This window comes from Helianthus annuus, chromosome 11 (genome assembly GCF_002127325.2).
Source record: "Helianthus annuus cultivar XRQ/B chromosome 11, HanXRQr2.0-SUNRISE, whole genome shotgun sequence".
NCBI classification, from domain to species: Eukaryota; Viridiplantae; Streptophyta; class Magnoliopsida; order Asterales; family Asteraceae; genus Helianthus; species Helianthus annuus.
Window position 1 is genome coordinate 24,048,920 of NC_035443.2, and position 24,710 is coordinate 24,073,629.

The window sequence follows — 24,710 nt, forward strand, 5'->3', positions numbered from 1 at the left end:
TGAGAAGGCTCCAGCACCTCCGGCAAATGCACAAGTGATCAACTTTATTTCCGGAGGATCAGACATCTGTGGTACATCCTTCTCGGCGGCCAAAAGGCATGCAAAGGAGTCAAAAATGGATAATGGAGAAAGGCCTATTAGAACATCAAGTGTCTCAGAGGGGAAGATAATAACGTTTGATGAGGATGATCGCATCAATATTCAGGATCCTCATCATGATAGTTTAGTTATTACTCTCTTTATCTCTAACCATTTTGTCCGCAGGATCCTTATCGATGGAGGAAGCTCAGTGAACATTATCCAGCTTGATGTTCTGAAGAAAATGGGTATCCCAGAATCAGACATCACACCAAGATCCTCCGTGCTTGTAGGATTCAGTGGAGAAACGAAGAAAACTCTGGGGGACATCAAACTCCCAATCTACGTGGAAGGATTACATAATTATCAGAAATTTTGTGTTATTGACTGTTTGTCTTGTTGCAACGTTATCCTTGGCAGACCTTGGATACATGATATGAAAGCAGTCCCATCCACCTACCATCAATGTCTGAAGCTCCCTAGCCCATGGGGAATAATCAAGATCGACAGTGATCAGCAGGAGGCTAAGGATTGTTATACCTCATCCATGAAGCCAACCTCGAAGCCAAGGGAGCAATAGCAATTACAGTATCCTCCGAGGAATGTCTTGGAGGCAAGGGAACAAGATGTGGACGAAATCCTCTTGGATCCTAGTGATCCTGAATCAAAAATCTATATCGGATCAGGGATCCTTGGCAAGATGAAAGAAGACTTAATATCCTTCCTCAAAAGAAGAAAATCTACCTTTGCTTGGAAACATGAAGATATGACAGGTATATCTAAGGATATTATTACTCACAAACTTGGCATTGATAGGTCTATCAAACCAATCCATCAAAAAAGAAGGAAGTTTGCACCGGAAAGGAATGCCATTATCCAAGAAGAAGTAGAGAGACTACTTCGAGCAGGTATGATCAGAGAGGTAAAGTATCCAAAATGGTTAGCCAATGTGATCGTTGTCCAAAAGAAAAACGGAAAGTGGAGGGTATGTGTCGATTTCACTGATCTGAATAAGGCATGTCCCAAGGATCCTTTCCCATTACCCCACATTGACTCCATGGTGGATGCAACAGCGGGGCATGAACTGTTGACCTTTATGGACGCATCATCTGGATTCCAACAAATTCAGATGGAACCATCTGACTAAGAGGATACAGCCTTTATGACCCCAACAGGTTTGTATTGTTATATTGCCATGCCTTTTGGATTAAGAAATGCAGGTGCAACATATCAAAGGCTGGTGAATATGATGTTCAAAGATCAAATTGGACAAACTATGGAAGTATACATAGATGATATGGTAGTCAAATCAAAGAAAGCTGAGGATCACCTAAGGGATTTGGAAGAAGCATTTGATATCCTTGATAAATATAACATGAAGCTTAATCCTTCAAAATGCCACTTTGGCGTCAAGGCAGGTAAATTCCTAGGATATATGGTAACTCAGAGGGGCATTGAAGCAAGTCCGGAGCAAATTAAAGCACTAGTGAACATCAAGTCCCCTGCCAATGCTAAGGATGTGCAAAGGCTAACAGGCAGGATAGCAGCTCTGAACAGGTTCATATCAAAATCCTCAGAAAAATGTAAAGAATTTTACGATATCCTAAGGAAGAACAAGAAGTTTGAATGGACTGAGAAACATGAGAATGCTTTACAAGCCCTTAAAGAATATATGTCCTCAGCACCAGCATTATCAAAACCTGAAAAAGGAGATGTGTTATCCTTATATTTGGCGGTATCCTCAACCGCTGTAAGCGCTGTCCTTGTTAAGGATCATGAAGGTACACAATATCCTATCTACTATGTAAGTAAGAGTTTACTTGATGCCGAATCCAGGTACTCACACCTCGAAAAACTTATTCTTGCATTAATCATGGCATCAACTAAACTAAGGCATTATTTTGAAACCCATACTATTGTTGTTAGAACTAACTTTCCAATTAAGAATGTCCTCAGGAAACCAGAGATGTCAGGAAGAATGGCTAAGTGGGCAGTAAAGCTTAGTGCCCATGATATAAGATATGAGCCAAGAACAGCCATTAAATCCCAAGCACTAGCTGACTTTGTGGCTGATTTCAGTAGTGATCTACAAAGAGAAGCAGAATTGGAGGTCCAACAGCTGGATGAGACCAAGGATCCTTGGATACTACACACTGATGGATCCTCAAATGTCAAGGGCACAGGGCTCGGGATACTACTAAAATCGCCACAGGGGGACATAATACCCCACTCCATAGCCTGTGAGTTCCAAGCAACTAACAATGAGGCTGAATATGAAGCCTTAATTGCTAGCTTACAAATTGCTAAGGATATGGGGGTGAAATATCTTAAAGTATATGTAGACTCATTATTGATCACTAATCACTTTAATGGATCCTATGCTGTTAAAGGTGAAAAACTAACCAAATATTTAGAGATAGTCAAGGAATTGGCACTCTCTTTTGTCTCTTTCAGCTTAACACAGGTACCAAGGGAGGATAACACGGAAGCTGATGCATTGGCCAACTTAGGATCATCCTTAAAAATTCCAGAAGACATAAGTATCCCTATCATCCATATCCTGGCTCCTGCTATTGAAAATCAAGTAGCCATGGAAATAGAAGAGGATACTGCAGTAATCCCTAGTGAAGAAGCTCAATCTTATGCAGGATCATGGGTCTCACCAATCATGAAATACTTGCAACACGGAGAGATCCCGGTGGGAGAAAATCCTAGAGCTTTCAGGATCAAGGTATCTCAATTTACAATCTTAAATAATATGCTATATAAACGATCCCTTGCAGGACCATATTTAAGATGTATTGAGGATCCTGAAATTGAAGAAGTGTTGAGAGACTTCCATGAAGGAGATTGTGGAAACCACACTGGGGGCAGGGCATTATTCTCAAGGATCCTTAGAACAGGATACTACTGGCCAACCATGAAAAGGGATGCTGTAGAATATGCTAGGAAATGTGATCCTTGTCAAAGACACAGCAATATCCTTCATCAACCAGCTGAATTGCTACACCCCATACCATCCTCTTGGCCATTCATGAGATGGGGGATGGATATAGTTGGCAAGCTCCCTAAAGCACCTGGTGGAAAAATATTTATGCTTGCCATGACTGACTACTTCTCTAAGTGGATAGAAGCTGAAGCTTTTGCTCAAGTCAGAGAAAAAGAAGTTATATCCTTTATCAAAAGAAACATTATAACTAGATTTGGCATTCCCTCTGAAATTGTATGTGATAATGGTTCCCAATTCATTGGAAGCAGAACTACTAACTTTTGTGACAGTTGGGGAATCAAGATGATAACATCAACACCAGTTCATCCACAAGCCAATGGCCAAGCAGAATCATCCAACAAGATCATCATCAACAATCTAAAGAAGAAGCTAGGATCCAAGAAGGGAAAATGGGCAGAGGAGTTACCTTATGTGCTATGGGCTGATAGAACAACTCCCAAGAATGCCACTGGTCAAACACCTTTTTCTTTAGTATTTGGGGCAGAAGCAGTGATCCCAACAGAGATGGTGATCCCAACTGCTAGAACAAGTGCTCGTGATCCTGAAGAAAATGCTGCAATCCTGGCTCAGGATTTGGATACTATTGAGGAAATCAGGGATCTGGCTAGGATAAGGATGGCAAGCTACCAACAAAGAATGGCTGGTGCTTACAACAAAAATGTTAGGATAAGGAAGTTCCAAGTCGGAGATATGGTGTTGAGAAAAACATTCCAAAACACTATTAATCCTGCTGACGGGAAGTTAGCACCAAAGTGGGAAGGCCCTTACTTGATTGAAGCTGAAGCAGGAAAGGGGGTATACAGGTTGCTAACCATGGAAGGAAATTTGTTACCAAGAGCCTGGAATGCTGTTCACTTGAAGAAATATTTCATGTGAACATGATCCTTCAAGCATGTGATCCTTATATTGAAGTATCCTTGAAGGATCCCGATGATATCAGTGATTCTTACTCTGGTAATGTGCTTATCCTAAAACTATTACATTTCCTTACTTTTTACCAAAGGATAAGGATCCTGTATCCTTCATCCTCTTCTCACGAACCATTTGAGTTATGATAGTTCAGGTATCTACGGCATATCGTCAAGAATCTTCAAAAGCAACGCAGATCCTTGGGCTTGTCCCCAGTTATCCTTGGGATTATCCCCAGTTTCCGCCAGCAGCGCACGATGATCCTGATATAGTTCACGTCTTTGGGACCAGTACCCACTTCCGGGGCTGACAACCTCATCGTACTGGCTATACCCAGGATCCTCCGTATAATGGTAGACGTACCATACATCCGTTCCTAAGGTTTCTAACGTTTTCACGTTAGCTAAGGTTTTGACATTTTCATGTCACTAAGTTTGGATAGTCGCCAGTAAGGGCCATACTCCAGTTTACATACGATCCTTTGGGCTTGTCCCCAGTGATCCTCCGGGATCATCCTCAGTTATCCTTTGGGCTTGTCCCCAGTGATCCTCCGGGATCATCCTCAGTTATCCTTTGGTGTCACACCCCGATTTCCACGTGTAAACCGGTGGGCCCGGTGGGGGATTACCGTGACGATGTTGGCAACAATATAGTCAAACCACACAATTATATGATGCACAGCGGAAGCATAAGATAAATATATAAACTTCAACCTTTGGTTGTAATATCAAATGTATTACAAGGGTTGAATATATCCACAGTGGATCGTAAATAAACATAAAGTATTTGTTCCATCAGATACTGCAATCAAGCTTGCGAGACTTATCACGACGCTAGGGAGCTAATACCAGCCAATTTTCGTTTAGGTACCTGCACTAAATCTTTTTGGGGAAAATACGTCAGTTTACACTGGTAAATACATTCAACTGACACATTTGAAAATGTTTATTAAAATTGATTTGAATGCACAAGGCACAAACTCTTTTTATAACTTGGGATAATTATAATAAAATCTTGTGAACGTATTACATGTTCTTTTATGCGTTCAGTAGCCCGGGTCGTGCCGGGTTAAAGATTTATAGACACACCACGTTTGCGTAAAACCGTAGTATAAAAACCAACGGCTACGTCTTTTAATTTTAATGTCGACACTTTATACCGGGTGTACGCCTACACCGGGATGTCGATGGTCGTGGCCATTTCGTAAAATGATGCCAAGGATATCCGGGACAACGGTCATTAAACCCCCCAAAGGCTTATAAGCAACAAAACTGTTTAAATGAGCCGATCATATTTAATCAATTAACCACCCAAGCGATGGAATTATATAATGCTCAATCAAGCGGTATTAATATACCGTAACCCAAGCCCATATAGGGGAAATAAGTTAAAGTATTTACCTTTGCAAGTATATTTCCTTAATTGGATTAAATCACCGATAGCTTTTACTGGGGCTCCTAATCTGGAACGAAGGTTTTAATTAACCTCTTAGAATCCTAACGGGTCGTTATAATGGCCGTAGCCTAGACCGGTTGGTTCCGATAGTTATAGATATGGTTTAATCGCGCGAAAGGCGAAAACCGAGTATGGAGTGTGATTCTGACCCAACAAGTTCAGGGACTTGTTTTACATGGGTTAATGGTTCACACTCTGGATTTTAGGGTTCAAATGTTATTATTTGACCCGTATCGGCTAATGTATGAAAACTAGTTTCATAAGCCGAACCGTGCGCGCAATAGGCGAAACGGTTAACCATGAGAGTCGTACGCTTATTTCCTAAGTCAATATGCCTTAAATGGGTTGTGGTATCAGTAAGATACCTTCCGTGATGCCCGTAACGAGTTTAAGTTAGTAATATGCCCCGTAGGGGCTTTTCGGTCATTTTAAAGACTTTAAAAGGGCTTTTCGAGTTCTACAGGAAATCTGAGTTTCCCGAACAGCTTATAAAGCTTAAAATACTTTATTTATTATTTAAAACTAGTAGCAACTGGAATCGGGTCAAAAGACCTTGTAGAACTCATGTTTTGGCCGTAAAGGGCATATTCGGTATTTACCGAACCGTAGCCATAACCGCAGGTTATGAGCAAGGTAAAAATTATTAAAAATCTTTAAAATTCCCAAAATATTAATTTATAACAGTGGGTAAAAGATTTGGTGACGAAATCTTGGTTTAGATAGGTGTTATGCTATTTGCGCCGTTAATTACTAAAGTTTATTTAAATTGCGCTAATTAGCATAACTCTCATTCTAGACCTCGGATTGACGTGAAACTTTAAGGACATGCTTATAATTTAATAAGCAAGGTTTTGGTCCGTTCACGTGTCCGAAATACTCGTTTTAATTTTAAAAGGCCGTTACGGTCAACTTTTAGGCGGATGACGGAAATGCGCAAAAGACTCGGATAACTCATGAACCGACCACAGAGGTTTATACCAACATGTGACCTGGTCCTAAGAGAGTCCTAAGGTATATTTATACCTCACTAAAACGGGTCAGAACTGAAGTCAAAGCAAAAGTCAAACTTTTGCGACATTCGGCTCCGAACCGGGTCAATATAGCAAATGATCGATTCAAACGAGCGCAAACAAGTTTATATACTTATTATCATGTTTTATGATTATCAAAACAGGTTCCATAACATATACATTACAGATTATGCATAAATCGCTAAAATAGCTTTCTGTTGACTTTTTAACCGCACGTTTGACTCGACATTTGACATAGTTAGAGTGGTGATCAGGGGGAACCCTTTTAGGGGTTTATTACCTCCATTGATACCAACTTATAACCACCTTTGATTCGTCATAAGACAGAACCATCATGGACATAATTTAAAGTCAAACCGTTTTTACGACAGTTTGGTTTTTAGCTAAATACTAAGCATAAACTGAACTACGGATGATCAAGGTAACTTACAGAAGTTAGAACTTGAATATGGAGCAGAGAAGGATGCTTATTAGCTCTTGAGATGACCAGAGAATGTGTCTTTGAGTGTGATGAATGTTATGAACTTACTAGTGCTATTTATAGCAAATGTCATGGCTCAAGATCATTACACACAACTCTACAAGTGCCCTTGGATGAATGGCAGGTGTATTAGAGGGTTATGGGTCGAGTAGGGGTCACCCATGCCTCATTGATTGGTGTTTGGTCGTTCAAATGGTCCAAAGGTCAAGTAGTTACAATGTTTCTGCATCTGGGCGTCCCATGCGGCCCGCATGGGAGTTCCATGCCATTTTAATGCGGGCCGCCTGAGTTTAAGAACTCAGACGCGTAATTGAGGTGGCTCGTGGCCCGCCTCAACTTAAGTCTAAACCTCACGCGGGCCACCTGAGGTTTAAAATTCAGAAATTTTAAATCTTTTGTCATGATTACAGAATCTGGTAATTAATAACGAAATCTTTCGTAATGATTTACCTGACCTTTCGGGTTTGAAGGGGTAACTTTGCGGTTTGGCCCTCGGTTATTTACCGATAGGGGCCTCGTGTTATTTACCCGCGTTATAAAGTCCCCGATTTATTTATAAATTATACAGAAAGCCTTAACTTTCATTATTGACGCTTTTAACCCTTCTCACACGAATTTGAGTATAACTCTTTCGTTTTAAGATGGAACTTCGCGGAATTTATACAGTATATTCTAGTGAGCGTATAATACTGTTACGAAGCCTTGGGAATGTTAAAGGGTCACTCAGAGGTAATATTAAACATGTTGACACAGTTAACCCCTGTAGTTCGTAATCTCTCACTTTCTTCCGCATTTCGCTTCCGTACGATTTATGATTTATTCGTTTGAAGGTACAAGCGTTATTTAGGGTTACTATACAGTATATTTACCCTTGTTGACATTTATAACCCTCGAATTTATATACTTTCAAGGTTTGTCAAAATCAGTCCTTTATTAATATCAATGCCACGTGTAAACAAATGACACGTGTTAACACATTATTGGACACAAAAATTCGAGGTGTTACATCCTCACCCCCTTAAAATAAATCTCGACCCGAGATTTACTCAAATAAATAGGGGTACTTTTCTTTCATTGTTTCTTCGACTTCCCACGTATATTCGGGACCTCTACGAGCATCCCACTTGACTTTTACAATCGGTACGTGCTTTCTGCGAAGCTTCTTTACCTGTCGATCCTCAATCGACAAAGGTTTTTCTATAAACTTTAAGCTCTCATCTATATGCACATCTGTGTGTGGAATCACCAACGATTCGTCGGCGAAGCACTTTTTGAGATTGCAGATGTGGAACACATTGTGAATTCCATTGAGCTCTTCAGGCAAGTTCAGTTTATAGGCAACTGATCCGACTCGTTCAATGACCTCAAAAGGCCCTTTGTATCTCGGACTCAGCTTGCCCTTCTTGCCGAAACGCATCACCCCCTTCCAGGGTGATACCTTAAGTAATACCTTTTCACCCACTTCGAAGTGAAAATCCTTACGCTTTGGATCAGCGTAGCTCTTCTGCCTATCGCGGGCAGCCTTGAGACGTTCCCGGATCTGGACAATCTTGTCCGTTGTTGGGCCCGAAATTGGACCTCTCCTACTTCCGCCCAACAAACAGGCGATCTGCATTTCCTACCATATAATGCCTCGAAAGGCGCAGCCTTTATGCTGGTGTGGTAGCTATTATTGTAGGAGAATTCGATCAGGGGTAGGTTTTTATCCCAGTTACCACCTAAATCGATCGCACATGCACGAAGCATGTCTTCTAGCGTTTGGATAGTACGCTCACTTTGACCGTCCGTCTGTGGATGGTAAGCCGTACTAAAGTTTAAACGCGTGCCCAAAGATTGCTGGAAACTTTTCCAGAAATGAGATGTGTATCTAGTATCCCTGTCGGAGATAATAGACACAGGTATGCCGTGTAAGGCTACAATCTTATCAACATAAAGTTGGGCTAACATATCGGAGCTATATGTCTCCTTGATGGGTAGAAAATGAGCTGATTTAGTCAGCCTATCGACGATGACCCATATTGTATCGTTTCCTTTCCTGGTTTGGGTAACTTATGAAGTCCATAGTTACGCATTCCCACTTCCACTCGGGAAGTTCAGGCTGTTGTAGCAAGCCAGATGGCTTTTGGTGCTCGGCCTTGACTTGAGCACAAGTTAAGCACTTTGCTACGTGGGTGGCTACAGACTTTTTCAAGCCTATCCACCAATAATTTGCCTTTAAATCTTGGTACATTTTGTCTGCACCCGGATGGACTGAGTATTTGGAACTATGGGCTTCCTGGAGAACAACATCTCGTAGTCCTCCATAAATCGGAACCCATATACGTCCATTCAGTCTAAGGATTCCATCCTTGCTAAGAGTCAACTGCTCCTCAGTCACTCCCAGCTTTTCATTTGGATAGTTAGCTTCCAACACAGCCTCTCGCTGTGCAGCTAATATCCTTTCAATTAGATTGTTCTTGACTTCAATGCTCTTGGCATTGATTCGAATGGGTTTTACCCTTTCCTTTCTACTCAAGGCATCGGCGACTACATTCGCCTTGCCCATCGCCTTGCCGGGATGGTACCTGATTTCACAGTCATAATCATTCAGGGTCTCCATCCAACGGCGCTGCCTCATGTTCAACTCCTTCTGGTTGAACAGGTGCTGGAGGCTTTTGTGATCAGAATAAATCACAAATTTAATACCATAAAGGTAATGCCTCCACAACTTCAGTGCAAATACAACGGCACCCAACTCCAAATCATGGGTGGTGTAATTCTTTTCATGCACCTTTAATTGCCTTGAAGCATAGGCAATCACCTTGCCCTTCTGCATAAGAACACACCCCATGCCTGTGTGTGATGCATCGCAGTAGACTACGAATTCATCTGTACCTTCTGGTAATGTCAGCAGAGGTGCGTTGCTTAGCTTTTGCTTCAGTATTTCGAAGGACTCTTGCTGCTTTGGGCCCCAAATGTACTTTTCTTTCTTCTTGGTCAAGGAAGTCAAGGGCGCAGCAATCCTCGAAAAATTTTCAATAAATCTCCGGTAGTATCCGTTATCCTGCTAACCCCAGGAAGCTACGGATTTCGGTAGGCGTCTTTGGCTCTTGCCAGTTCATGACCGCCTCTACCTTAGCGGGATCCACTTGAATACCACGCTCACTCACAACGTGTCCTAAAAATTGAACCTCTCGTAGCCAGAATTCACATTTCGAGAATTTGGCGTAGAGTTTCTCACGCTGTAGTAATTCGAGAATGCAACGGAAGTGCTTCTCGTGGTCAGCTTGATTCTTGGAATAGATAAGGATATCGTCAATGAAGACTATGACGAATTTGTCCAAGTACGGCTTGCAAACGCGGTTCATGAGATCCATGAACGCAGCCGGTGCATTTGTGAGCCCAAAAGGCATCACTAGGAACTCGTAATGACCATAGCGAGTCCTAAATGCTGTCTTATGTACATCTTCATCTCTGACCCTTAGTTGATGATAACCCGACCTTAAGTTGATCTTTGAGAAGTAGCTCGCTCCTTGCAGCTGATCGAATAGATCATCGATCCTTGGTAAAGGATATCTATTCTTTATGGTAACTTTATTTAGCTCTCGGTAGTCGATGCACAACCGCATCGATCCGTCCTTCTTCTTTACAAATAGGACAGGAGCTCCCCAGGGAGATGAACTAGGTCTGATAAAACCTTTCGCCAGCAGTTCATCCAACTGGGTCCTCAGTTCTTTCATTTCCGTCGGAGCTAATCTGTAAGGTGCTCTTGCTATCGGAGCTGCTCCAGGAATGATGTCAATTCTGAACTCCACTTGTCTATCTGGTGGCAAACCAGGTAGTTCTTCAGGAAAAACCTCGGGGTATTCAGAAATGACAGGAAGATCCTCGATCTTCGGCTTTGGTTCTTCAATTATCACCTGAGCCATGTAAATTACACAGCCTCTGTTCAAACACCTTGAAGCTTTCAGCATAGATACGTCTTCGGGCAATCCGTAATGCGTATCCCCTCGAATGGTAAGAGATTCACCACTCGGAGTCTTTAAAACTATCTGCCTTTTGCCGCAAATGATTTGGGCCTGATTACGGGATAACCAGTCCATGCCTAGCACAATGTCAAAACCCGCTAATTTGAAGGGAAGTAGAGATAAAGGAAAAGAATGGTTCCTAATGGACATTTCACATCCTTCTAGAACAGTAGAGACGGTTTCTATCGTGCCGTCTGCTAACTCTACTTCGTATTTCACGTCAAGGGTTTTGATAGGCATATTTAGTAATTGGCAAAATTTCTGGTCTACAAAGGATTTATCAGCGCCAGAATCGAATAGTACTCTTGCAAATATATTATTTACGAGAAAAGTACCTGTAAGCACATTGTCGTCCTTAACCGCTTCCTTTGCATCCATGCGAAAAACTCTCGCATTTGACTTCTTCGTCTCTTCCGCCTTCTTGGCATACTTTGGGCAATTACTCTTTATGTGCCCCTTTTCGTTACAACCATAGCAGGTTGCATCTTTTATCTTTTTGCACTCCACGGTCTTGTGATCCTTGGACTTGCATAGCCCACAGGATGGAGTCTTTTGTTGCGACTGCGAACCAGACGCAAACCTACACTTCCCGGAGTGAGGTTTCTTGCAAACCTTGCAGTGAGGTCTTCCATCAGCTTGCCCCTCCTTCTTTGTCTCCGACCCTTTCTTGCTCTCACCGTTTCCACGGTGCTTTTTCCCAGACTTTCGTGAGGTATCATCCTCACGTTTTCGCTTTTCAGCCTCCTTGCTCCTTTGTGCCCTCAGACGGACAGCATCAAGTGTAAGAGACAAGGAGAGGTCAGTAACTGACCTGAAGGTCGTCGGCCTAGAGGCCTTCACACTGGCCTTGATCGCCGGCTCTAAGCCCCCAATGAAACGGGCAATCCTTCGAGGTTCTGGTGTCACAAGATATGGCACCAGGCGTGACATGGTGTTAAAGCTGGTCAGATATGCTTGACAATCCAGGTTTGTCCTCACCAGTGAGACAAAATCCGCCTCAATCTTCTCAACCTCATGTTGAGGGCAGTAGTTTTCTTTTATGAGGGCAATAAACTCCCCCCATGACATTTTGTATAAGGCAGACTTACCTGAAGCCTGCACCAGAGCTCTCCACCACGCCAGGGCCTCGCCCTTGAATGACTGGGACACAAACTTAACCACGTCCCTCTCAGCGCACCCGCTGATGTCCACAATCGTGTCCATCTCGTCTAGCCAGGTGATACAGTCAACCGCACCTTTCTCCCCTGTAAATTCACGGGGCTTACATGATACAAAGTATTTGTAGGTGCAACCCTTAGCACTGGATGCATCAGTATATTCTCTATCGCGATGAACGCTGTGCTCAGTGGACGAGTGTTTGTCGTCATCTTTCTTGGGTTCAGAGGGTGGTTTGGAGTGTGTCTTTGGTTTAGAGGGTGGTTTTGACACGGTTCTGCCTTGGGACTCAGTATATTGACGATCAATAGCTGCCTGAACAGCATTGTCAATCAGAGCCTTCAGTTGTGCGCCTGTCAAATGCACTGACGCATTGTCATAGTCATCTTCATTTGTGTGGCTGTTCTCTCCATTGGGATCCGCCATGGTAACTTGAATCTGTTACAGAAGATAACAAAATTTTATTTAGGCGATTATTATATAGTTGTCTTTTATGACAATTTGTCAACCATGGTACAGAGACCATATTTGGTTAACTTATTAATTCATTACATATTAGAATCTGAATATATCCTATTTCAGCTATATAGATAATATTGGCGGCATAAAGCCTAATCATGATAGTGTTTTATAATATTAGCCGTGATTTCAGAGAATCAAAGGCATAGAGATTTGAACCGTAGTTCTTTTATCTCTTTCTGACAGAGAGTCATAGACCACCACTGTCTTTTGTCTTTATAAGACAATTATTACGGCCCATAGGCACTACACCTCTAATGGATGTTTAAATATAGTTGGCCCGTAGGCACTACATCTCAAATGGATGTTTTGATATGGTTGGCCCGTAGGCACTACATCACTAAATGGATGTTTTATAGTATTGGCCCGTAGGCACTACATCACTAATGGATGTTTTAATAATACTGGCCCGTAGGCACTACATCACTAATGGATGTTTTAATAATACTGGCCCATAGGCACTACATCACTAATGGATGTTTTAATAATATTGGCCCGTAGGCACTACATCACTAATGGATGTTTTAATAATACTGGCCCGTAGGCACTGCATCACTAATGGATGTCTTTATAATACTGGTCACCTTTATTGGTGATTTAACCCACGACTTATAAATCATTTAGTTGGGTTTTGTAATCCTTAAAGGATTATTGTATAAGAATGACGTGCGTGATTTTAACGAATCACATCTGCCATGATCGTTAACATGCGTACAGAGGTTAACAGGGAATCAGAATCTTTTCAATTAGGTCGTACCATCTTGACTGGATCTAAAAGACACCAAGCTAGGTTTCACCTTTTAAGATTCTTTATTTAGGCAGATCAATATAAAAGGAATGGTTTTGATTTATTTTATACATATTAAAACAAAACTTATAACATACATTCCAAAATCTCAAATACAATTACATATTGCCCTAAACGGGTCTTTCAAATAGTACATACCCCCATAGGAGTTTAAAATAAGTGACAAGTCCACGCAGGGACTAATACAAGATAGGTGTCCATGCAAGGACTAAAGATAAGTCCACGTAGGGACTGAAATACGATAAGTTGTCCACACAGGGACTTATTTTAAAGTAGAAATTACATTCGTACAACTATTAAAGGCTAATGGTCACGTTTCTTCTTTTTGCCCTTTAGTAGGTTCGCCAAGCCTTTGAGAAATCCTCGGTGGCTTTTCTTCTCTTCCTCGAACTCTCTCTCCACACGATCTAGTCGATGGAGTATTTCTTCCTGTTCAGGAGGAGAGAAACGTGGCTGTGGCGCTTGATGTGGAACTGGAGGTCTGGGAGGTATTGGATACCCATGAGCTGAGTAATCCGGTGGTCCCATGTTTCCATGTGCTCCGTCAGGGTAGCGCGCATTATATCTAGCCGACACCACATATGGGTCGCGCTCATAGCCGTAGTTGTATTGTGCTTGTGACGGTTCGAACGGGTTGTAAGCCGTCGGACCCGTATAAGCAGGTATGGGTTGGTCATACCCAAATGGTGGCGAATTTCGTGCAGCTGGTGCGGAGTTCGCCTCCTGTATAGGACTTGAAGGTCCTTCTTCTTGTAGCGGCGGATAATGGCTACTACTAGAATGTCGAGGAGTGCTGAAGTGGATACCCCCTCCTCCTCGTGTAGACATACGAGCATTTGTCCTCCTACGCCTTGGCGGATCAGGTATTACTGGTTGTGCCGGTGGCGGAGGTGGTGGCGTAACTGCCTCAAAGCGTGAATCCTCAGAGGGATCCTGTGGATGTCGCGGTTGTTGAGATGTCTGTTGAGGTGGTGTGTAGTACCACTCATGTCGGTCAAACATCGCTTGGAAACTGTCTGGTCCTTGATAGGGCGTTCCATGGAAGGACGACCCACCAGAAACTTCTATCGGATGCGTGGGCGTACCACGAGCTGGTTCAGTAGGATCCTCATCTTCCTCCATGGGATCTTCAGAAAAGTGGTCTTGTGGCCCTAGTGGGACAAATCCTGAAGGTTCCTGTATGTAGTCAGCCGGATTAAACTGACCTATGTAGTATGGAGTAGGGTCGTCATAATTTCGGTGCGATACCGAACGTTGTAGAGGTATGAAGGAAGGTTGTGGGTTGTTGGGATCATTTTCTGAATTTGGCCCAAAGGAGTGCCGGTAGGATGGCGTCGAGCTGTGCGAAGTGGAATGCCTCGCGGGTTCGTAAAGATCTCTTCGTCGTTGTGGCTCTTCGCTCCGTGTCATCGAAGGATGTCTTGTACCAGATGGTCCAGCTTCGTTATCGTGATGTGTCACGATTTCTCCTCTGCCTCTTCGTCCCCTTCCTCTTCCTCGGAATATAACAGGTGGCATTTTCCTGCTTAAAACTTATTAAAAATCGAATCGAAAATAAAGACAAAAAGGAGTATCAATCCGAATTTGTCCTAAGTTCTTGTCTAGACTCAAGTATGTGCAATTGTGTCATTGATATTAAACACAATAGGATAGTGTTTAATTCACTCAATGTTGGCTCTGATACCAACCTGTCACACCCCGATTTCCACGTGTCTCACCGGTGGGCCCGGTGGGGGATTACCGTGACGATGTTGGCAACAATATAGTCAAACCACACAATTATATAATGCACAGCGGAAGCATAAGATAAATATATAAACTTCAACCTTTGGTTGTAATATCAAATGTATTACAAGGGTTGAATATATCCACAGTGGATCGTAAATAAACATAAAGTATTTGTTCCATCAGATACTGCAATCAAGCTTGCGAGACTTATCACGACGCTAGGGAGCTAATACCAGCCAATTTTCGTTTAGGTACCTGCACTTAATCTTTTTGGGGAAAATACGTCAGTTTACACTGGTAAATACATTCAACTGACACATTTGAAAATGTTTATTAAAATTGATTTGAATGCACAAGGCACAAACTCTTTTTATAACTTGGGGTAATTATAATAAAATCTTGTGAACGTATTACATGTTCTTTTATGCGTTCAGTAGCCCGGGTCGTGCCGGGTTAAAGATTTATAGACACACCACGTTTGCGTAAAACCGTAGTATAAAAACCAACGGCTACGTCTTTTAATTTTAATGTCGACACTTTATACCGGGTGTACGCCTACACCGGGATGTCGATGGTCGTGGCCATTTCGTAAAATGATGCCAAGGATATCCGGGACAACGGTCATTAAACCCCCCAAAGGCTTATAAGCAACAAAACTGTTTAAATGAGCCGATCATATTTAATCAATTAACCACCCAAGCGATGGAATTATATAATGCTCAATCAAGCGGTATTAATATATCGTAACCCAAGCCTATATAGGGGAAATAAGTTAAAGTATTTACCTTTGCAAGTATATTTCCTTAATTGGATTAAATCACCGATAGCTTTTACTGGGGCTCCTAATCTGGAACGAAGGTTTTAATTAACCTCTTAGAATCCTAACGGGTCGTTATAATGGCCGTAGCCTAGACCGGTTGGTTCCGATAGTTATAGATATGGTTTAATCGCGCGAAAGGCGAAAACCGAGTATGGAGTGTGATTCTGACCCAACAAGTTCAGGGACTTGTTTTACATGGGTTAATGGTTCACACTCTGGATTTTAGGGTTCAAATGTTATTATTTGACCCGTATCGGCTAATGTATGAAAACTAGTTTCATAAGCCGAACCGTGCGCGCAATAGGCGAAACGGTTAACCATGAGAGTCGTACGCTTATTTCCTAAGTCAATATGCCTTAAATGGGTTGTGGTATCAGTAAGATACCTTCCGTGATGCCCGTAACGAGTTTAAGTTAGTAATATGCCCCGTAGGGGCTTTTCGGTCATTTTAAAGACTTTAAAAGGGCTTTTCGAGTTCTACAGGAAATCTGAGTTTCCCGAACAGCTTATAAAGCTTAAAATACTTTATTTATTATTTAAAACCAGTAGCAACTGGAATCGGGTCAAAAGACCTTGTAGAACTCATGTTTTGGCCGTAAAGGGCATATTCGGTATTTACCGAACCGTAGCCATAACCGCAGGTTATGAGCAAGGTAAAAATTATTAAAAATCTTTAAAATTCCCAAAATATTAATTTATAACAGTGGGTAAAAGATTTGGTGACGAAATCTTGGTTTAGATAGGTGTTATGCTATTTGCGCCGTTAATTACTAAAGTTTATTTAAATTGCGCTAATTAGCATAACTCTCATTCTAGACCTCGGATTGACGTGAAACTTTAAGGACATGCTTATAATTTAATAAGCAAGGTTTTGGTCCGTTCACGTGTCCGAAATACTCGTTTTAATTTTAAAAGGCCGTTACGGTCAACTTTTAGGCGGATGACGGAAATGCGCAAAAGACTCAGATAACTCATGAACCGACCACAGAGGTTTATACCAACATGTGACCTGGTCCTAAGAGAGTCCTAAGGTATATTTATACCTCACTAAAACGGGTCAGAACTGAAGTCAAAGCAAAAGTCAAACTTTTGCGACATTCGGCTCCGAACCGGGTCAATATAGCAAATGATCGATTCAAACGAGCGCAAACAAGTTTATATACTTATTATCATGTTTTATGATTATCAAAACAGGTTCCATAACATATACATTACAGATTATGCATAAATCGCTAAAATAGCTTTCTGTTGACTTTTTAACCGCACGTTTGACTCGACATTTGACATAGTTAGAGTGGTGATCAGGGGGAACCCTTTTAGGGGTTTATTACCTCCATTGATACCAACTTATAACCACCTTTGATTCGTCATAAGACAGAACCATCATGGACATAATTTAAAGTCAAACCGTTTTTACGACGGTTTGGTTTTTAGCTAAATACTAAGCATAAACTGAACTACGGATGATCAAGGTAACTTACAGAAGTTAGAACTTGAATATGGAGCAGAGAAGGATGCTTATTAGCTCTTGAGATGACCAGAGAATGTGTCTTTGAGTGTGATGAATGTTATGAACTTACTAGTGCTATTTATAGCAAATGTCATGGCTCAAGATCATTACACACAACTCTACAAGTGCCCTTGGATGAATGGCAGGTGTATTAGAGGGTTATGGGTCGAGTAGGGGTCACCCATGCCTCATTGATTGGTGTTTGGTCGTTCAAATGGTCCAAAGGTCAAGTAGTTACAATGTTTCTGCATCTGGGCGTCCCACGCGGCCCGCATGGGAGTTCCATGCCATTTTAATGCGGGCCGCCTGAGTTTAAGAACTCAGACGCGTAATTGAGGTGGCTCGCGGCCCGCCTCAACTTACGTCTAAACCTCACGCGGGCCGCCTGAGGTTTAAAATTCAGAAATTTTAAATCTTTTGTCATGATTACAGAATCTGGTAATTAATAACGAAATCTTTCGTAATGATTTACCTGACCTTTCGGGTTTGAAGGGGTAACTTTGCGGTTTGGCCCTCGGTTATTTACCGATAGGGGTCTCGTGTTATTTACCCGCGTTATAAAGTCCCCGATTTATTTATAAATTATACAGAAAGCCTTAACTTTCATTATTGACGCTTTTAACCCTTCTCACACGAATTTGAGTATAACTCTTTCGTTTTAAGATGGAACTTCGCGGAATTTATACAGTATATTCTAGTGAGCGTATAATACTGTTACGAAGCCTTGGGAATGTTAAAGGGTCACTCAGAGGTAATATTAAACATGTTGACACAGTTAACCCCTGTAGTTCGTAATCTCTCACTTTCTTCCGCGTTTCGCTTCCGTACGATTTATGATTTATTCGTTTGAAGGTACAAGCGTTATTTAGGGTTACTATACAGTATATTTACCCTTGTTGACATTTATAACCCTCGAATTTATATACTTTCATGGTTTGTCAAAATCAGTCCTTTATTAATATCAATGCCACGTGTAAACAAATGACACGTGTTAACACATTATTGGACACAAAAATTCGAGGTGTTACATTTGGGCATGTCCCCAGCTACTAATTTATCTTTTACATTGGCTTAGTCCCAAGATATGTTCCATTTTTCAGGTTTTCGAAGTTAAACAATTAAGGATCCTTAATCCTTTTTATCCATTAAAGTCTTACTTATGGTTATCCCGATTAAAGGTTAGGATCCTAACTTGGATCCTCAGGTATGATCCTTAACTATTTTTTAATTTCATTATTCATTTGAATAACCTTTAGACCTTGACAACTGAACCTATGATCCTTAAAATAAACTACCTTGAAAATTTTCGATTATAGGATATTTGATCCAGGATCATATCCTAAATTTCCTGAACATGGTTTGCTCAACTCTCGTTACTCTAACAAATATGTTTCTAAAACAAACTTGAAAATAAAAAGGATAATAACACAAGATAAGCGACAAAAGTTTAAGATTTTATTTATCAACGAAAGGATTAACCCTTCAAAAGTTGTCAAAATTGCCAACCCACGTTTCTACCAGCAAATCATGGCCCGTCCACATGGGTTGGCAAAGGGTGTCCATTGTCTGTGCGGTCTTAGCATGTGCAGGAAATTAAAAGCGGCAGGATCACGAAGGCTTCATCCCCCAAACAGAGGATCCCTCCACCTTTTGTAATCCTACCTATTGTCCAAAGGATCCATGATCCTTAACCCTAAGAGCTATTGTTCAAATTACAGACCATATTTGTTTCAAATACCACAACCACAAACCACTACCATACTTAAAAAATTGGGCTCCGGCCTAGTAAAAAATATCCATCATCGCCCAATCATGCAGCCTACACCTTTGCTGCTCCATCACCACCAGCTTCTCCACCCTGATCCTTGTCAGCATCACCACCCTCCAGCATTGGGACATCCTCGGCTTCATCCTCGTCCTCCAGTTCCGCCAGCCTTGCCTTCCAGCCTTCAACATCCCATGTGCTCTTATCAAAGGAAGGATCCTGAGCCTCCGTAGCCATCTGCAGTCATATCTTGTACATAGCTATCGCGGCTGAGACTTTAGCATCCTGAGTGATGTCATGCTTCTCATAGTCAAAGTTGATCAATGCTTTGACAGCCTCATCCTTAATAGCCCGGATCTCCTTCTCAAGATCAGCAATCTTGAGATCCTTCAGCACACCCACCTGTTGGAGGTCGGCAATTTGATGATCTTGATCTTCAACTTGGTTAACATAAGTCTCCATTTCGGTGAATTTCTACAAGAAAAACGGAAAAAACAACATCAGACATCGGTGATCCTTGGACTTGTCAGGATAACCAACAGGGGCAGGGATCCTAACCTCGTCGAAGTAATCAAGGAATTGCTGACGGAGGAGGGGAAATCCTTGGAGGTCCTCAGAAGTTTTCCTCTTTTTTCCCTTACCCCGGATAGGTGCTTTAGGGGCTGAAACTGAAGGACTAGCAGCAGGAGCCTTCCTCCTCGAAGACTTGACGTTGGCAAGATCATCTATCCCAAACTTGGAAGCAGACTTGGCGGACTTAGCAGATTTTCCAGCACCTACACAATCAAAAAAACAAGATAAGTTCCCTTACTAATTAAACAATCTTACATATAACCTACTTTTTTATAAGGATACTTACTTGACATAGTGGCAGATGCGGAGGATACTTCTTGTGAATCTTGGACGGTGACTTGGAAACTTCTGACCTCAGGATTAAGCCTTTTAAAAGCTAAAACTCTTTCTCTTGCAGCAGGGGTCAATTTAAGATGAGCAACGGAAATAGCTGCACAAGAGATAAAAAAGACATTAATGATCCTCATCATAAGAGACAAGTCTGATGGTGATCCTTCCAGGATCCCCTATCCTACCATGAGTGGCCCACTCCTTGGGCAGATCCTTCCCGTGAGGGATGGTATCCCGTCTGACAAAAAAGAAGCGTCGCTTCCAGTTTGTATCATTTTTTGTAACCTTGAAAACAGGGTGATCCTCCCCGGCTTTCCGTTTCAGCAAGTATCGATGAGAACCAAACGTGGTAAGATCATAAAGCTCGGCCAACTCCGCCATTCCCAGGTCAATCCCTTTCTGCTCGATGATCCTCTCGAAGGTATACAGAACCCTCCAGATCATCGGCATGGCTTGGATGTAAGAAATGCCGGTTAAGGAAAAGAAAGATTGGGTGAAGTCTGGAAAAGGATACGAATACCCTATAGTGAACGGAGTTGCAGGGAAAGCCACCCAGGTGTCGGAGATAAAATCACTTAGAGCGGTAGAAGAAAAAGATTTAAAAACGGTATCCGCCGGAAAACAGTGACGGATCCTATCAATGAGAGCGTCGGTATAACAGCATCTCTCGGTAGGAGAATCCTTGATGATCCCTTGGACTTTTAACGGACTACTCTTCCTATGATCCTTGTGAGGAGAATTTCGGAGCAACATCCTTATGGGAGAACAGAAACAGGGAAGTAGAAAACAGAGCAATAGAAGAAAGAAAGAAAAGAGAAGGGAAGAGAGTACCTGATCAACCTTCGATGGAGATTATAAAGGGAAGATATCTTGAATTTAAATGAGGATCGATCCCAAACCTATCTCCTATTTATAATCATGATTTGCAGGGATGTCACTTCAGTGACGTAATGATCGCAACGGCTAGTCCGGTTGTAACGGCTAGTTATTCGGAGTTGCCCGTTGAAGATAAGATCAAAACAAAATACAACTCGTTAATTTACAATAAACTCCTTATATTTTGGGGGCAATTGTTAGGGCTGGATTTTTATTATACGTGATCCTTATACGTGATCCTAACCAGTGATCCTTGTTTCTTTGGCAGACAGTGATCCTCAGCAGGACTTCAGGATCAGGATCATGGACCATCAAAGGATCCTCATGCTAACAGTTACCATCGTTTAAAACAATGTTATTTTGCAGGAACATCTAGCAGGATACGCTCATAGCATCATAATCAAGGGACGCGTCTTCACAATTATAGCACGAGCTTAATCGAAGATAGACGTTGCAAAGGATATGGAAACTTAGCTTGATTTATGGGCGGCAATTTAGGCTAGATTGTCTTTTATTTCTAAAGGGGTAATGAGCTGATTATTAGTCTATTTACCTAAAATAGGTCACCTACACTTGTATAAATACCACTCTTCCTCATTTGGAAGAACACACGACGACACACAACACAACTCTCACACGTTTAGACACTAAAAACCATAGTGATCCTTGTACTCAGCTCATTATCATCCAAAGTTGTAACTATTTTTCTGATATTGAAGTTTGGTGATTGGTAGTTGCCATCACCCGAGGTTTTTTATGCCGGAGATCATACATTGATCAAGGGCTTTTTCCTCGTATAAATCATTGTGTCTTTGCATATTTCTCATAAAAGTGATCCTTTACTTTTATAATTAACCAAGCATCATACCCCGTTTACATAAAGTTTGGTTACATTATCCTTGTGTGATTTTTGACCAAAACAATCATGATATCCAACAGTTATATTTTTGGTGACAATTGTTATGGGTGAAATTCTGAGCCCATATCCTGATTTTGTATCTTAATTTTTTATTAGTTGTATATGATCAGGATACCAGATCAGGATACCGGATCAGGATACCGTATCAGGATACCGGGCCAGGATATTGGTAATATCCTGAGGCAGTATCCTGACTATTACTAACGATTGGCTTGTAAAATGTTGGTTGCAAGGTACCAACGTTAAAAGACTTGATCTACCTGAAGATTCGCTCAAGGTGGTTGAAAAATGGACGTTGATGGTGGAAGAATGGGTCTTGTAACGGTCAGAAAGGCATATTCCGTGAGAATATCGGATGTTGGTCAATGTTATTGACATTGTAACGGTTATATGAGCTGAAGACCCGGTTTTGTAGTCAATAAGCACGTGGAAAACGAGTAGAAGCAGCCCCCAACGTTCAGAATGGAATATTCCAAAGTATCCCGGAATAATAGGATAGTTTGTTAGTTTCTTTTACTATAAAAGGGACTGATCGGATCATAGGTGGACACAACTTTTCACACACTTTCACTCACACTCTTTGCTCTCTAGCTACTAGCAACCACTACACACAAACACTTGTACTCAAATCTCATTGTAACACTTAGCGATCCGGTCAATGTCCTGCACTGTATCCTGAAGTTTGAAGCAATAAGAAGAACAAGGCAGCTGCGATTGTTAGCTCCCGAGGTTTTATGCCGGCGATCTAGATTGATCAAGGGCTTTCCTCGTACATCACGTGTCAACCTTTACTTTTTTGCTCATTGTTTGATCACAGATACGACTCTATATCCTGAGCCGTATCCTGAAACTGTTTTTGCAAATAACTCAATTAACATATTTTTAAACACCTTCTCTTAGCACACTACCTCACAAAACTAATTTGATCACTTAATTACTTAGGTAATTTTTGACCAAAACAAGTACATACACAAAAGAATCATGAAAAGAACAAATTACCTCATCTTCTTCTTCTAAAGGATCATACAACCCTAATCGAGAATATCAACAGAGTACATGAAACAGTTGCTTCTTTGACTTCTTCCATGTGGTCAACCATTCACATTATATGGACAAACTTTTTTTTTTTGAAAAGAAACATAAATTTTCATTAGTCAATCAAAACATACCAATTAGAAAGTTACTAAAATGGAAAACATACAGAGCATGATTTAACTTTTATATGGCACTTAAATAGTCAAACTAAAAAGCATCCAGTTGCTCAATGGCATACTCCCAAGCTTTGATCTTTTCGATGCCCATTTAAATGTCTTTTCCTTTATCTCTTCGACCATTTTGTACATGCTAAAATCCTTGCATCTGAATATTTTTTCACTTCGTGCGGTCCATATATTCCACATGGTTTGAGAAAAAAATACTCTCTTATGTTCACCACTGAAGCTGGAGGTGTATTGAACACTTCTAATAAATTTGGAGGCTGGAATGGAGGTCAAACAGTTTCTGACGTGAATATACACAAGTTTAACAAACATAATATTAACTTAATTTACTAATCAATGCTTACACAGATATATACACAAGTTTAACAAACATAATATTATTCGTGTTGGCGCATATATTCAGGTCATGTTTGACTCGGATGAGGAAATAATTGGAATTAAAAGAAGCATTGGTACAAAAGCCCAGTATACAATAATTTCTTCACTGAATGCCTTCTTTCAAATTATGATAGCGGAAATGAGAGATATCAACAATAAAATATTGAACATTGACGTGTGCCCTATTTGTCAGCAACTGATAATGTCTATGGTTGAAAATAGAAACTTAATCAAAATAACAGTCATCCAGGTTTTCTTTGCAACATAATCTAACAGAGCCAAACACATTTTATGGTCTTAATCAACATAACAGTCATCTAGCTTCTCTAACGGATTCAGGCAAATATTAACATTGCCTAACACACACAATTGGTAAACTCTTTATCAATAACGATATAGAAAAATATAGCAAATATCAGATCATGATCAGTTAGTTCACCAAAACTCATTAGTTTGCAGCACAACAATTCACAAAAAAATCAGCAAAATCCACTACTTCAGTTGAAAACATGCATACTAATTCATAAAAAACAGAATATAACACCTCCACATAATAGTATAGTTGGGTTGTAATAATAAGCACGTTAGCCGGTACTAATGTAGGTTCGGTTTTGACAGTTTATAACTTGAAACTGGCCTCTACAGCCTCTCTTTAAAAAGAGTTAACATAAACCAATAATCTTGTAAAACCAGACAACATTGCAAATAAGTAAAAATTACCTTCAATAGCTTCTCTTGGAGTCTTGAAGCCAAGACCAATACTCTTCCAGAATCTGTTTCCACCCTTCCCATGCCTCTTTCCCTTTCCACTTTTCTTGGAACTATCACAACACACAATCAACAATCATCTTTCCATAATTGATTTGAAAATTTTGAGCTATAAAAGAGCAAGTTTTTCACCATAAAAATACCTTGGGTTGCTTTAAAAACGCCTTCTCGGTCTATGAACCGACACAACAAAACACAAAATGTCAACGTCTGTAGGTGAAGAAGATATATTTATATATAAATGTTAAGAGATTATGTCACCTGTATTGCCATTGTCGAAGAGATCCGAGCAGTGACGGAGGCACAGAACGATACAAGTAAAACCCAAGAGTAGGGACTGTATTTCTTTTCTCTATTTCACAATGCTTAA

The 24,710-nt window shown here is 41.0% G+C and overlaps 1 long non-coding RNA gene across 1 annotated transcript; it reads right to left on the bottom strand.

Moving 5' to 3' along the window:
* Positions 1 to 23,274: 23,274 nt before the first annotated feature.
* On the bottom strand, positions 23,275 to 24,393 carry LOC110906361. The gene is made up of 2 exons (XR_002573829.2): positions 24,293 to 24,393; positions 23,275 to 23,474 (listed from the first exon to the last, which is right to left on the bottom strand). It is a non-coding gene; the product is annotated as an uncharacterized LOC110906361 (long non-coding RNA).
* Between the last annotated feature and the right edge of the window lie 317 nt (positions 24,394 to 24,710).